The sequence below is a fragment of the Myodes glareolus genome, chromosome 11 (assembly GCF_982192425.1).
Source record: "Myodes glareolus chromosome 11, mMyoGla1.1, whole genome shotgun sequence".
In the NCBI taxonomy this organism is placed as follows: Eukaryota; Metazoa; Chordata; class Mammalia; order Rodentia; family Cricetidae; genus Myodes; species Myodes glareolus.
Window position 1 is genome coordinate 89,604,763 of NC_142036.1, and position 14,968 is coordinate 89,619,730.

The 14,968-nt window shown below is 37.7% G+C and overlaps 1 protein-coding gene and 1 pseudogene across 1 annotated transcript in view; one reads left to right on the plus strand and one right to left on the minus strand.

The window, feature by feature from the left end:
- Cog5 (component of oligomeric golgi complex 5) overlaps positions 1–14,968 on the minus strand; it is a 266,865-nt gene that overhangs the window by 89,402 nt on the left and 162,495 nt on the right. The gene's annotated exons all lie outside the window — the stretch shown is intronic.
- On the plus strand, positions 8,896–9,340 carry LOC125387885 (TIM double twin CX3C motif protein pseudogene; annotated as a pseudogene).

The window sequence follows — 14,968 nt, forward strand, 5'->3', positions numbered from 1 at the left end:
TTAATGTAGCCCACGATTGTCTCTCAGGGGTTGAGGATGGGCCTCTACCACTGAAGACATTGCACATTTAGAACATAGGACTCAAATGATTCAGGCTGGATCTGACTTGAACTCCTCCAGCTTGGTGTCTAGCTTCCATGGTTCCAGAAAATACTGTGCAAGTTGCCAATGGAGGGAAGCAATCAAAAGTCTCACGTTGTGCAGCACCTATGAACCACAGCAATCACCAGCATGGTGATAGATGGGTATTCATGTCAGTGACAGCCAACTGTGATCTACCTAGACTTAAGGTCCACTTAAAAGTAGGGAAATCTGCCTGGTACTGGAAACCTAGCCAGCTTCCTAGGGTTAATGAGATCACAGACAGACCAGTATAATCCTTAAATATGCACTACAGCTCACCTTTACACCCACAGGTAAGTGCAGCACCAACCCTCATCAAAAAGGCCTCTTTTTCCAGTAGGTGGTGGTGCATGCCTTTAATCCGAGCATTGGCACTTGGGAGGCAGAGGCAGGCAGATCCCTGTAAGTTCAGGGCCAGCATGGTTTACAGAGTGAGTTCCAAAGCAACCAGGGCTACACAGAGTAACCATGTCTCAAAAAAAACCAAACAAACAAACAAGCCTCTCTTTAAAGCAAATGAAGACGATCACAGAAAACCAAAATGAAACAACAATGCAGAGATCAACAAATCATGGAGAATCGAGCTTTAACAGATACAACTATATCACAACCTCAGACTCTATTGGTCAAGGAATATCTTGAAAGACTTTAAGAGTTAGAATATCAGGAAGTCTGCTGTGAGACAGTCTCCCCTAGAAATGGCTGCATAAACAATGAAATATGAGTGCCATAAAAATTAAATTATAATTTAAATGCTATAAGGTGAAAAAGGTAATCAATGAGAAAGACTTATTTGTTGCTTCAAACTTAAGAACATTTGCATTTTTGATATTATTTGTTTTTTGCTTTAATACTAATGATTTTGTGTTTATGTATATGAACATTATATATAAGAAAATAGAAAATCAGAGTTGATTTCTTATATAATATACAATGACAGAAATCTATTCAGATTCCTGAGATTTCATACATTTATGTCAACAAGCCTGGAATAACAGCATATCAATGGGCATGTACTTACTGTACAAGCATGTGCAGCCCCAGCACGGGAGGCAGAGAAATTCAGAACCTGGTGCTGATGGCCAGCAAATTTAGCCAAAATCCCTACCTCTTGAGTTCAGAGACTGTCTCCAAAAATAGGTGAAAAGTGATAAATAAAACCTGATGAGATTGACCTCTGGCCTCTACATCTGCATGCACACATGTACACTTCTATCTCACACATACACATATAAAGTATTTACAGGGAATGGTGGTCCATGTTTGTGATCCCAGTACCCAGAAGGCTAAGGCAAAAGAATAGTGTATTTCAAGCCAGTTTGGGCTATGCAGTAAGAACAAAATACAAATCAAACAAACTAAAACAAAAAAAATTATGATGAGTTTCTACAAATTTAAAATAATAATCCTATATATTAAGGTTTGTTTCTCTTTATGCACCAAATCAAATGTATATATATTTTCTTATTAGAGACATTAAAGTATTAATAGATTTCTTAACATTAAGAATGAATGTTAAGAATAAATCTTAATGTTAAGAAATCACACTGATGACAGGCTCCTACTACCTACTTTAGAATAAAATCTCCATTATTATTTTAATATGTTATTGAGTCTCAGAAGACAGTATAGTCCTTGTATACACACACCATGACTTCAACTCAAAGACAGTAATTTCAAATTTCTGACCAACACAAGAAAAGCAAGAATAAATTTTCTCTTTTTGGTTCTTTCGAAACAGGGATTCATGAAGCAGACCATATGGGCCTTGAGCTCACCACAATTCCTCTACCTCAGGCTCCAGAGTGTTGTCATTATGGGCATGTTTCACCAGGTCTGGTCTGAACATACTATTAAAATCAAATTGCTTTGACAGCTGAAAATTTTATATTTACATTCTTAAAAGTGATCCAACTTTGACTTTTTGAGGTATGCATGTATGTGGAAGGATGCAGATGTCTATTTTCAAAGTACCATTACATGTTTATCAATGCGAGCAAATTTTCTTGTTAGGTGAAAAAAAATGGTCCAAAACATATTTTAGGGGGAAAATTTTCATAGACTCAGATATTTTCTCTCTGTAGATAATATGAAGGATTTTTACATGTTATAATGAATAATAAAATATTGTCAACATTTGATAACTGAAATAATATGAATAAAATTAATATTTTAACTAATAAGCTAATTATATTTTCTGGGAAGAGTTTATTTCATTTCCCATCTTTGACTGTTGAAACTGTCTCTGTTCCACAGACCATTCCATTTCACTCCTTAGATATTGTTTGCTTTCAGATGTGATCTTAAAATACAATACTGAAATTCTATTTTTACTTTGCATTTGCTAAGAAACCATTGCAGGGGCGTGCTGGCACAACAGGCTGTTAAGGCTTTCATCATTGCCTTTTATGCTTTCCTTCCTGCCCTTGCTTGCCGCATTTGTTACATGTGATCTTTTTGTCTGCTTTCATCTCCTTCATGGGTTGACCACTACAGATCTCAAGTCCATCAAAGGCTCCATTTCAGCTTTTGTTTCCCAAAAAGAGTTTTAATTTTATATGATTTCATATCTTACTTTTCTAGGGCAAAAATGAAGATACAACTTCTGAGGCTACTGTTGAATAAATCAATTTAGAATTGTAAACTTCAGGAATTGATAAACTAAATAAAAATTAGCATAAAGATTTTAGCAAACAATAGTTATTTCCTCAATAAATAATAATGTAAGGTTGTTCTTAGGTTATCTTAAGCAACCATCACCTGTTTGTGTATTAATATAAGGAATAATTCTTCCATTCAGTATAGCGAATTATAGACTTTGAAGTGAGAAAAACTTGAATGCAGAATGAGGAAAACTTGTTCTATTTTGAACGGATTGTTTCATCATTCTTGACATTTCATATATGAACTACAAAAAACAGGGTCAGAAGAAGAATTAAAACAGAAGTAGGTTTGCCTATCCTTCACAAAATGTTCAGCTTCAACTATCACTGGCAGACTTGCAGAATGTCTCATCCACTTCTACAGTATGCCACACAGCATCGATTCTGACCAAGCAACACACTTCATAGCCAGAGAAGTAAAGCTGTAGGCCCATGCTCATTGACTCTACTGATCTTACCATGTTTCCATCCACCCTGAAGCAGCTGGCCTGATAGAATGTTGGAATGGCCTTTTGAAGACAGTAATAGTACTAATTACCTGACAGTACCCTGAAGGGCTGGGACAGGGTATTCTAGGAGGTGGTATAAGCTTTGAATTAGCATCCAATATAAAGCACAGTTTCTCTCATAGGTAAGATTTACCAGTTCATAATTCAAAGAGGTGGAAAGAGAAATGGTTTCTCACTCATTATTTCTGTCACTCACTATTACCGATAGTGACAAACCTTAAGCTCTACGAGCACAGAAATTGGGGTCCCAGATAGGGGAGCATTTATGCCTGAGGCACAACAAACATTCCATTTAACTGGAAGCTTGAGATTTGCTACTTAGGTCTTCTGATGCCCATAAACCAACAGGCAAAGAAAGGACCAACACTGTTAGGAGGACTGATCCAACTGCCAGGGGAAATTGGATTTCTTCTGCACAATGGAGGTAGGGAGATCTATGTCTGGAGTGCAGGAGAACCTTTAGTGTGTTACCTTTAGTGTGAGTCTTTTGGTGTTACCATGTCTTGTGATTAAAGTCAACTGGAAACTACTACAAACGAAAATCCAAACAAAATGACAAAAGGCACGGCAGACCCTTCAGGAAAAAAAGTATGAGTTACTCCTCCAGGAAAAAAAAGCAAGGCCCGATAATGTGCCAGTTGAAGGTAGAGGAAATATAGAATAGGTAGTAGAAGGAGGTAGTTAAAAATACCAGCTAAGGCCAGCTGCAGAAACAAGGATTGTAAGTGAAATGAGTACTTCTATTCTATTTTGTTAAGAATGTGTTTGTGCATATATATATATATATACATATATATATATGTATATATATACACGTTTTAAGCAGATATTATGTTTTCTTTATTTATCATATGTCACTGATTGAAACAGTATCAGCGGTTATCATATTTAAATTATGAGACATTAAAAGACAAAGCATTCCACAATGGACATTGACATCTATACATCTATTCTAAAATAAATAATGCATTTGTGGTTGCATATAGATAGTTATATCATGCTAGGAAGAATTATGGCCTAGTTATTCTTTTAATTTAGAAACTACGTATGACATAAAGAGATGTGATGACATGCCAGGTTGACAAAGGTGGACCTGTGATAGCTAACATTGACTGTCAGCATGACTACATTTGTAAGCAACCAAAACTTATGCAGATGAGCATGCCTACTAGAGATGTTCTTGACTGCATCGTTCAAGGTGTGAAGATCCACCCTAAATCTAGGTCACACCTGTTGGTGGGAGACCACACACACACACACACACACACACACACACACACAGGAAAAGAAAGCTTTTGTTTTTTACATGTTTGCCCATACTTTTACTGGTAAGTTCATCTATCCTTTGTTGAGGCATTCCCCTGATGGTATGAGAACCTACTTCTTTGAAATTCTAATGTAGACTGAAGAGGAGCAGTTTTCTAGGAATTCTCCAGAATTTCTGTGACCTAAACAACTACTGGCTTCCTTGACTTTCCATCAGGAGACAGCCACTGTCAAACTACCTGGACCACAGCCTATAAGTTTCTCTCTCTCTCTCTCTCTCTCTCTCTCTCTCTCTCTCTCTCTCTCTCTCTCTCTCACACACACACACACACACACACACACACACTTATTTGATTAGTTCTGTTTCTTCCTGTATAGAATCCTGACTAAGAAACCAGTTGTGGGAGTTTTTGTTTTCAGATGTAAACAATGAAAGGGAGAGAAAGGAAAAGCTACTATTAGAAGAGATTGAAGAGAAGTAATTGTATCAGAAGGATTATCAGAATTGTAGAATAATCCTTTATGCTGTGTTGTAAGGAGCCATCCGATTATCGCCATTACAAGATGGCGCTGGTGGTCCTGCAGCTTGGAGGTAAACAAGTCCTTATTTGGTATTGCCGCGTGGGGCTGAGCGCCCTTTGCCTGTACATGCGCAATTGAGCCTTGTCCCTGGCCAATCCCGAGGCTTCGGGCATCAGAAGACTGGTATTCACCAATCAGGACGGTACCCAAGTTCCTTCACCCTTTATAAGCAGATGCCGCTTGGCTTTCTCTCTCTCTCGCTTTCTCTTTCTCTCTTCTTGTTCTCTTTCACTTCTCGTTCTCTCTTGCTTCCTGCTCTCTCTTGCTTCCCGCTCTCCCTTCAACCAAGAGGCTCCAATAAAGTGTGATTTGAGAAGGATCCTCGACTTAGTGGTCGTTCTTCCTTGCTGGTCAAGGGGCGCACCACACTGTGTGACTATATGACGCTGTGATTGGTTAAATAAAGAAGCTGATTGACCAATAGCTGATCAGGCTAAAGTTAGTCAGGAGAGCTAAACTGAGAATTCCAGGAGGAAGAAGGGGGGAGCTGGGGAGTAGCAAGCAGATGCAGAGAGAAGCAAGATGGGCAAGCAGTAGTGAAAATAGGTACTGAGCCACATGGCAAAGTGTATATAAGAAATATTGGTTAATTTAAAATATAAGAGTTAGGTAGTAACAAGCCTGAGCCATTGCCCGAGCATCTGTAATTAACATAAACCTCAGGGTGTTTATTTAGAAACTGCAGGCAAGACAGAAACTCCCATCAACAAATGGCACCCACTCTCAGGTAAGAACATTCCACATAAGATTTGACAAAGCTTTAAAAAGGATTCTAAACACACGAAATAGAGTCAAGCACTGCTTCTTAATAACTGCTCCTTTAAGAGAAGTTTCCCAACTCAGTGTTAGCAAAAATCATGCAGCTCCAAAAACTCCCCAGAATTAGGGCAGTAATTGTGGCTCTCATCAGTACCTCTGCCATGAAGCTTGGCAGAGACAGTCACCAAAACAGAGGCTTTGGTCCAAGCCAAGCTACTTACCAGTTTAAAGGTTCATATGATCAGAAAAGGATTATAGATATGCAATAGAGAGAGATTCAGACAGAAAAAAATCTCTATGGGTTACAGTGTGCGTAAAAATATACACAGGTTTGTGAGAGAAAGGAGAAGGTAAAGACAGTCATAAAAAATACAGTTTTAAAATAATGACGTCCTTCAAAAATGAAGTAAAATAATATAAAATAAATAAGCCATGTAAAGACGGAAAATATACAGAGAATCCGGATTCTGTATGTTATTAGGTTGTCTCTGAATTTTTTGACTGTTAATTAAGGGGTAATATCAGCTAAGCAATATTTTATTATAAAAGGTGCTAGATTAAACTACCCTATATATTTAAAAAATATCTTCACTTCAAAAGGTAGGCTACTTTGGGGAAGAGGTTATGTTTTTATTTCCACAGGAAATGAAAGGCTGTAGATTCGTTCAAAGTTAGATGATTAGGTCTAACTAAGGAAGACTCCCTGAAAATCCAGGCTAATAAGCATAAAGAAATAAACCTAAAAGAACTACAGGATGCGTGATATGTATATTTTACCTACTCAAACATAAAACTAAAAAACATATTTAGTTGACTTGTATTTACCACATATTCCAAACTTGTAATGTATGTTACCTTTAACATCTATATGTTTTCAGAACAAGGGGACCAGACACCAATAAAACTGAGGGACCAGGTGATCCAGCATCCACAACAGTTCCAAAGCTGCTGAGTGAGATGATCCCCCTCACAAAACAGCCCAGCCAAGACCTAACAATTATTCTGATTTTCTCAAGTTTCCCCTAAAGATTACCTGTGCCCCCAAACAAGTAGTCTAGAGAACAACACGCACATTCCCCAAACATGGGTTATGAATGTTTATTATCATTTAAGGGGATTTGTTTCAAGTTGTTGGTCATAGTGAAAAAAAAGAGTAAACAAAAGAGTTAAATTGAAAGATCTCTTTCTAAAGTTAAAAAAGGAAGATATGATATAGAAATGATGTGATAAAAGGGTAAATTATTGAATCAATTTCAAACCAAAAAACAACAATTGATCTAAAAATATTTTACATCGGTATTAATTTGTGTTTATTGATACAAATTTAAAGTTTAATTTTGCTATGCTGTATGTTTCTACTCTTGTTTAGTGTATTATGTTTATATAGCTGAAATAAAACTGTAATATATAATTAAGAAATAGAGATTAATTGTCATCTATAATAGTCAGACTTATAGTCATGTTAGGTATGTTTTCAAGGTTAGAAACAGATATATTTAGATAGATAGAAGGTTTTCAAATATTTCCAAGACCTACAGATTATGGCATTTAATATATTTAATAACTTAAGGCTTTTCATGACAGTGTCTGCTTCTGGCAGTACCAATCTACTTCAAAGAAGATGATGGGCATCAAAGAACTACATATGGAGTTTGCTTTCTTTATGACCCAAAACTAACCATTTGGGGAGAGAAACTGCCGTTGCCTCAACTGCTAGCAACATACTGTCTAAACTGGACCAGCAGAACACAAAAAAGGTGACTGGTAAACTTTGCCAAGACAGGTAAGACAATCCTTCAAAATTCCTTGCTTCTCAGAAATGGCTGTCAGATATACTAGGCTTATATGAGAAAGTTGGTTGTCCCAATGTTACATAAGGACCTAGGTTGACTGTCCAGACAGCCAGGTATCCCTGTTGTTAGATAACATTTCACCCTTCTGGGGTGTTGAAGATTAGATAGTTATAGTTAAAATTTCATTAGTTATGATAAAAGGTAAATTAGGTATAAAACTTTAGAGTCACCAAGATAAGATGTATAATAGAGTATGTTCTCCAATTTTGCCAAATATAAATGAACTAGATATTGTAATTGTAATTCTTATACTTCATAACTGTTTTTGTTGTATATAACTTTATCATACTAAAGTAAAAACCTTCCTTTTAATTAGACAAAAAGGGGGAAATGTGGAATATTCCTTTACATTGTGTGAATATAAGTCACTGTAATTTTTTTTTAATAAGGAATCTGACTGGCCAATAGCTGAACTGGATAAAGTTAGGCAGAAGGCTAAACTGAGAATGCTAAGAGGAAGAAAGGCAGAGCTTGGAAGGATGGAGTAGATGAGAGAGGTGAGATGGGTAAGCCATATGAGAAAGGGTACCAAGCCACATGGCAAAGTGTAGGCAAGAAATATGGGCTAATGCAAGCGTTAGCTAGTAACAAGTCTGAGTTACTGGCTGAGCATTTGTAACTAATACAAGCTTCACTGTGTTTATTTGGGAGCTGCTAGTAGGACAGAAAGTTCCGTCAACAAGAAGGAACGGGGGGGGGGGGGCAGAATGAACGTCCTTCTACCTTCCAGACAGAGGTATGAAGTGAGGATGGCAAGGGACACCATGTATGTCTAAGCCAAGTGGCTGGCTGAGAAGAAGTCAGAGAGAAGCAGTGGAGTCAGGCTAAGATCAAAAGAAAGAGGATGCAAATGACTTAGGGAAAAGTCTGTGTCAGAGATCTCTGTGGAGAAATTGTGTCAGGAATGAGGAGGCCTGCAGGCGATCAAAGACGCCAAATGGATATGAATTTTAAATTAGCTCTTAATCATCTTCTGAATTCAAAGCAAAGAAATTCTGGCTTTGCAAATATGAAGCAAAGAAAAAAATTCTCTTTGATGAAAAATAACCATCAGGGGTTAAGTTTCAGCAACTCTGACAAAGAAAAAAGGTGTAAAAATTAGGTAAACAGGGCACTGGCACGGTGCAGGACAGGGTTACCATGGCGGAGGTGCAGCAGCTCAAGTGCAGGAGGTTGTGGACATCATTGTGAAGAAAGAACATCAGAAGACGTAGGGCCTCATGTTTGGGTACAGTGCCAACTGCTGTGAAAATGACCAAGCATCTATGTGGCAGGTAAACCAATGCACCAAGCCCAGGTCTTGGTGACCAGTGAGCAGGAAAGATTCTAGGACTGCCTGGCCTGATGCACCATGTACTGCAATGACAAAGCCAAAGACTTAATGGATATAGAAAGTAAGGACCTGCAGGTAAAGGAACAGCTGAACAGCTGCGTGGCCAAGTGTGTGGATGGCCACATGCACCTCATTCCAACAATGACCAGGAAGATGAAGGAAACCATCTTGTCAACCATCGGAAAACAAGATTATTTGTCAGTAACAATGGTGCCGAAGGCAGACTATTTAAAAGGAAGAATGGAAGGTTAATCAGTTAAGCATGTTTATGAATGAGGACATGGTAAGTTACAGGCAGAGCCACTCACCTCTGGACACCAGTTCCTTTGCATCTAGATCTTAGAGAGTGAAGAAGCTGGTGCTAATGTCTGGATAGCACAGGGGAGAATTCTAGATCCTAGAATTTCTCATGCAAGTGTTTATTCTGGCAGTAGAAACTGCTCTTGTACCAAAGGATCAGGTTCTTACTACACAGACATCTAAGCGGGCAGGTTTCTTCAACCTGCTGGTTATAGTGACAGAGGTGTGTCTGTTACCAAGCTCTTGTTTACCAGAGTCACCACACCACCCTGCATATGCTCTGAAACAAAACCCAGTCAGCTAGTAATTCAGAGGAGGAAAAGGTTTCCTTTACAGTCTTAAATGCAAGGGCACGAAGTGGACTGAAGATATGGGAGGGAGAGTAATGTGAATAACTTTTAAAGGTTTCTTGTACTTTCTGGTTGTCAAGATAGGAAAGTCCATTTCTTCAAATTCTGTTATTCTGGAAGCCCCCGAAGAAGCAGGGCATTGTCACACTGTGCATGGGAAACAGCTTCCTTCACTGACGTCTACAGCAAGGTGACACATGCTCATGAAGAGCAAAGGGGTTTGACTATCACTCAAGCCAGTAGCTAAGAGTAAATAACCAAACAGGAACTGTTAAGAAGTACTAGGTTTGGGAAATCCTAGATTTCACAGAATAAAAGTCCAAATCCATTAGTACCCACTCAGCGCCCTGAATTCACAGAGCCTTATAGAGGTAATCCTCTAGGAACAAGGAGGCCTAAAAGTAAACAACTTGGGCCAAGGAAGCTAGAACCACTATAGAGCAAGATAGGCACACACCTTACCAAATGCCAGTTTGCCTGGGGTTCTGTAGTGCAGTATTGCTGCCCTGACATGGCACCTTAGCTTTTGAAGTACTACGTTGTGTTTACTACAATTAATTACTTGACAGTGATGTGCTTGTCTGTCTGCTGTCAAGCTTGAGATATATTTTCCAAGTGGTTTGGTTTTTACAATTTCATTGTCTCCAAAACTACAATAAAAAAATAAATAAAAAGTTCTCTCCAATCTCAAATTCTGCCTTTTGTCATCCAGCTACTTAGGCTCCTAAAATACTGCTGATCCAAGTCAGCACTCCATGTCAGATGAGATGAGACTTAAGCCAGTAATTTGGGCAGACACACACACACACACGTCAACGAATGAACAAAACACAAATATACACACATGTACCTAATACACATATACACATAAAGAGACAATAGTCAATAAAGTAAAAAGAGAGGCACAGTGTGAGAAAATATTTGCTAACCAAGAATCAAATGAGGAGCCAGGCATGGTGGTGCACTTCTTTAATCCCAGCACTCAGGAAGCAGAGGCAGGCTGAACTTTGAGTTTGAGGCCAGCCTGGTCTACAGAGTGAGTTCCAAGACAGTCAGGGTAACACAGTGAAACTCTCTCTTGAACCTTGCCCCCTGCAGAAAAATAATCAAATACGGAGCTGGCATTCCAAATATCTAACTGAAAAGCTCTAATGTCTCATCTTTAATGCAATTTTTGTTATATATCCATACAAATCAACTGTCAAATCATCTTCTATATCAAGACAGTGACACTGCTGAGTTCTGTTGTGGTATTTAATATCTTCTGAGTAGGACTGAATTATAATTTTCCTCATCATCTGTGCTTACCATTAAGGTGTAAGAGACTAACTTTAGTCTGGGTTGGCTGGGTGGGGATAATAGAATGAGCTCTTCCTTGAATTCTTCATAAAATAAAGTGTCTTCATAAAAAAAAAAGTGTCTGGGCTGACTGATTTTTGATAAGAGCTTAAACAACAGACTCAGTTTCTTCAAAAGCTATGGGAATAAGGATCATGTTTTCTAATTCTAAGCAAAGAAGCAAAACGTTGTATTTATGTAGAAATGTGTCCATTTCTATCCGCATCTTAAAGTTAGTTCTTCGCAGTATACTCATATATTTTTATAATCCTTAATTTTTAAGAAAATTTAAATTTAGAGGTAATATAATAAAATGAGAAAGAAAATCCATTCACCATTTGCTCAAATCAGCCACACGTACTTTATCACTACATTCTTTATCTCTGTGAACGACTACCGAGAAAGTAAAAGCACAATGGTTCTGAACAAATAAACTGAACTCAGAAATAAAGATATTCTTATGTAAAAACAGTATAGTTATTAAAATGAATAAGGTTCAATTCCCTGTGAATGACAGTAGAATTATATAGAAAGTGCAGCTGATTTCTTTTTTGTATGTAGTGGTCTGAATAAGAATGGCCCCATAGGCTCATATATTAGAATGCTTGGTCACCAGGGAGTGTTATGACCTTACTGGAGGAAGGGTGTCACTGGAGGTGGACTCTGAGGTTTCCAAACATCCAAGCAGGCCCAGTGTCTCTGTCCCCCTGCTGCCTGCGGACCCAGATATAGAACTCTCAGTTACTTCTCCTGTGTGTCACCATGCTCCCTGACATAATGAAAGTGGCCTAAACCCCTGAGACTGTAAGCCAGCTCCAATTAAATACATTCTTCTGTGAGCCGCTGTGGTCAGAAACTACTGACAGCAAAGAACACCGGCTAAGACACCCTATGAGCTGTGCAGATTGTATTCTGTGGCAAGGCAAAACTAACAATAGCTCTACTATCTTCTTTGACTATTGGATTTTGTGAGTTTGCATCTGGGTAAGGGACCACGTATGTGTGCATCTTTACATGTGTGGAAGTGATGATGTCACCTATGAAATATTTTGATTTCTTTTGTTTCCAAAAGGAAGTCTTTTGTTCCTTTCTCTTATCTACTGAAATGGATAGAACAATGAGAAACACATGTGGTACCAGCAAAAAAAAAGTTCTTGTCTTCTACACTATTTTAGGGAAGAAATATTGATTTTACCATTATAGAGTGAAAATGCTGTCATTTGTTTTTCACCAGAACCTTTTACCAGCTTGAGAAATGATAGTTCTATTCTTAGATTAGAAAGAACTTTCATTGGGAATGATTTTGGATTCTGTCCATGCTTTCTTGAATGAGTTGGATAATAGCAGAGGTTTTACCTTAACACTCCCTGTTTCTTTGTCCAATGAGGGCTACATTGAAATCTTAATTGACTATCTGAGGTTTTACATTTTCTTTCATATTTACTATGCTTACTCTTCATGTAGAATGCTGAATACTGTCATTAACTCTCTTCCAGGCTCTAGTTTCTGTAGATTTGCATACTTTTTGTTTAAACTACCAGCTGACCTTTATTTCAACTGTTTATTCATTCTTTCATCTATTCACTTTATTACTGTGTGTGTTCAGGTGTGTACTGGGCACATGTGTCATGGTGCTTGTGTCAAATGACAACTTCATGAAGGACTTCTTTTTTTCACCCTCTTCTGGGTCTTAGGGCTCAAACCCAGGTTGTCAGGCTGACAAGGCTATCACCTTTATCTGCTGAGTCATCTTGCCAACCCTCAATGCTTTTATTCTCAAATGTCTTATTTGGTTACTTTTAAAAATAGTATTTTATGATATTATTTTCAATTTTCTTATTATCGGCAATTATTTGCTTATTTTAGTTTATTAAATAATTCTAGTATACCAGATCTATAGTGTGCTAGAGACATTTTCAAAGTCTAAGAGTTTCTTTGATTTTTTTTCATGTTAGATCTCAATAATAACTTTCAATTTAAAGGAGTGGACACTTTTCACTGTGAACTGATATTGCCTGGGATTGCAATACATGGAGTCGTCTGATGACTAAAGCTACGAATGTTTTCCTCTACCAAGGGTCTACAGTTGTTTCTGGTGGAAAACAGACAACCTTGTTTGCTAGTGTGGCATAGGTATCAGCTTTAATGCAATGCTTCTCTGTTGCTTGTTTGCTTGTACTGCAAGAAAATCTCGTCTCTAGAGTAACAGAAATAGAAACCATCCAACCTGTACAGATAGAGCACTTACCAATAATACTTGATTGTCTGTCTGACTGGTTTATCCTTTTCAGTTGTTTAATACATTAAGAAGTCACAGTCAGGTTGACTATTTTACCTATAATACTAACATTTTGAATTTGGGTGTCTTAAAGTTTTCTAACTAGAGACTCCAATGAATCACATGCTATGTCTAAAAGGGCAAAAGAAAACACATTTTTGGCATAGTTAACATTCTCATTAGTACTATAGCAGCTTAAAATGATGAACACATTCCAAATTTAGCTTAATGCATCCTACACACAATTACAAAACTGTTTGAAGATAAAAATTGCTGGCTTAGAAAATGAAAGTGTCATATCCACACCCCACACAGCCAAACTGGCTTAATTCTGTCCATGAAAATCTACAGTCTGTTTTTCACTATGTGGCTCCTAAATAATCTGTCACTAATTTGCTAACTCACTTTACAGCCAAGTGTTGCTACAAAGTAGTGGTGATTCTACATCGACACTAGAACTCTTGCCTGGCCAAAAAACAAACAAACAAACAAACAAAAAACCCTGAACTTCTCTTTTACTTTCTTAAGCTTTTATTTTTTTCAATATTAGATTCATTTATTTTATTTTATGAGTTATGAATATGTTTTGCCTACATGTATATCTGTGCATCATGTATGTGCCTGGTGCTCAGGAAAGGTTGTCAAATCCCCTGGAAGTGGAGTTACAAAACATTATGAGATGCCAGGTGGTGAGACTTGCACCTGGATCCTCTCAAAGAGTGGTTGGAGTCAGTGCTTTTGGCTTGATATGGGGTGGGGTGGGGTGGGGTGAGGGAGACTTGATCCTGCCTCAAGTTGGCATGCCAGACCTTGTTGACTCCCCCAAAGGACTTACCCCCTCTGAAGAGTATATGGTGAATGGGAAGGAAGATATGGGGAGGGGGAAGGGGAGGGAGGGAACTGGGGTTGGTATGGAAAATGAAAAGTTTTTTAATAAAAAAAAAAGGAAAGAGTCAGTGCTCTTATCCACTGAGCTATCCCTCCACCCCCAAAGGTTGAAAATCTAATGTCTAATAATCAGCCTCAAATTTTTACTTACAAAGAAATTATTGATTCATTCATGGACACTATAGAAAACACACTACAGAGAGAGAAAACAATCCAGAATAAAAAAGAAATATGAATTGATAAGTTTAAATGCATTTTTACAAATGATCATACTAAGGCAATACACATTAATTTTACAGGACATTTATAAAATTACCAGAAGCAGAATTAGCCACTTCTGATAAACGAGAGCTTTAAAATGGCTCCACAATTCTACTAAAATATCCATAGGTTTTATTCATTACATTAGATATAAATGGTCCAGGATAATTTTATATTCAACTCAATGTGTTGCTTCACACTCATGTATTCTTGATGGACATCTACTAAACAATCTCCCAAGTAATAAAGAATAACAGAAACTACCTCTTAAGAAATTTATTACTATTAGACTATAGATGTTATACACACTGTCCTTTCTAGCACTCAGAATCAAGAATCTTAGCAAGTAATCCACTGAAACTAAAATTTTATTTATTTACTTGTTTTATTTTGTTTTTTCCAGACAGGGTTTCTCTGTGTGTAGCCCTGGCTGTCAAGGAATTATCTCTGTAGATCAGGACGGCC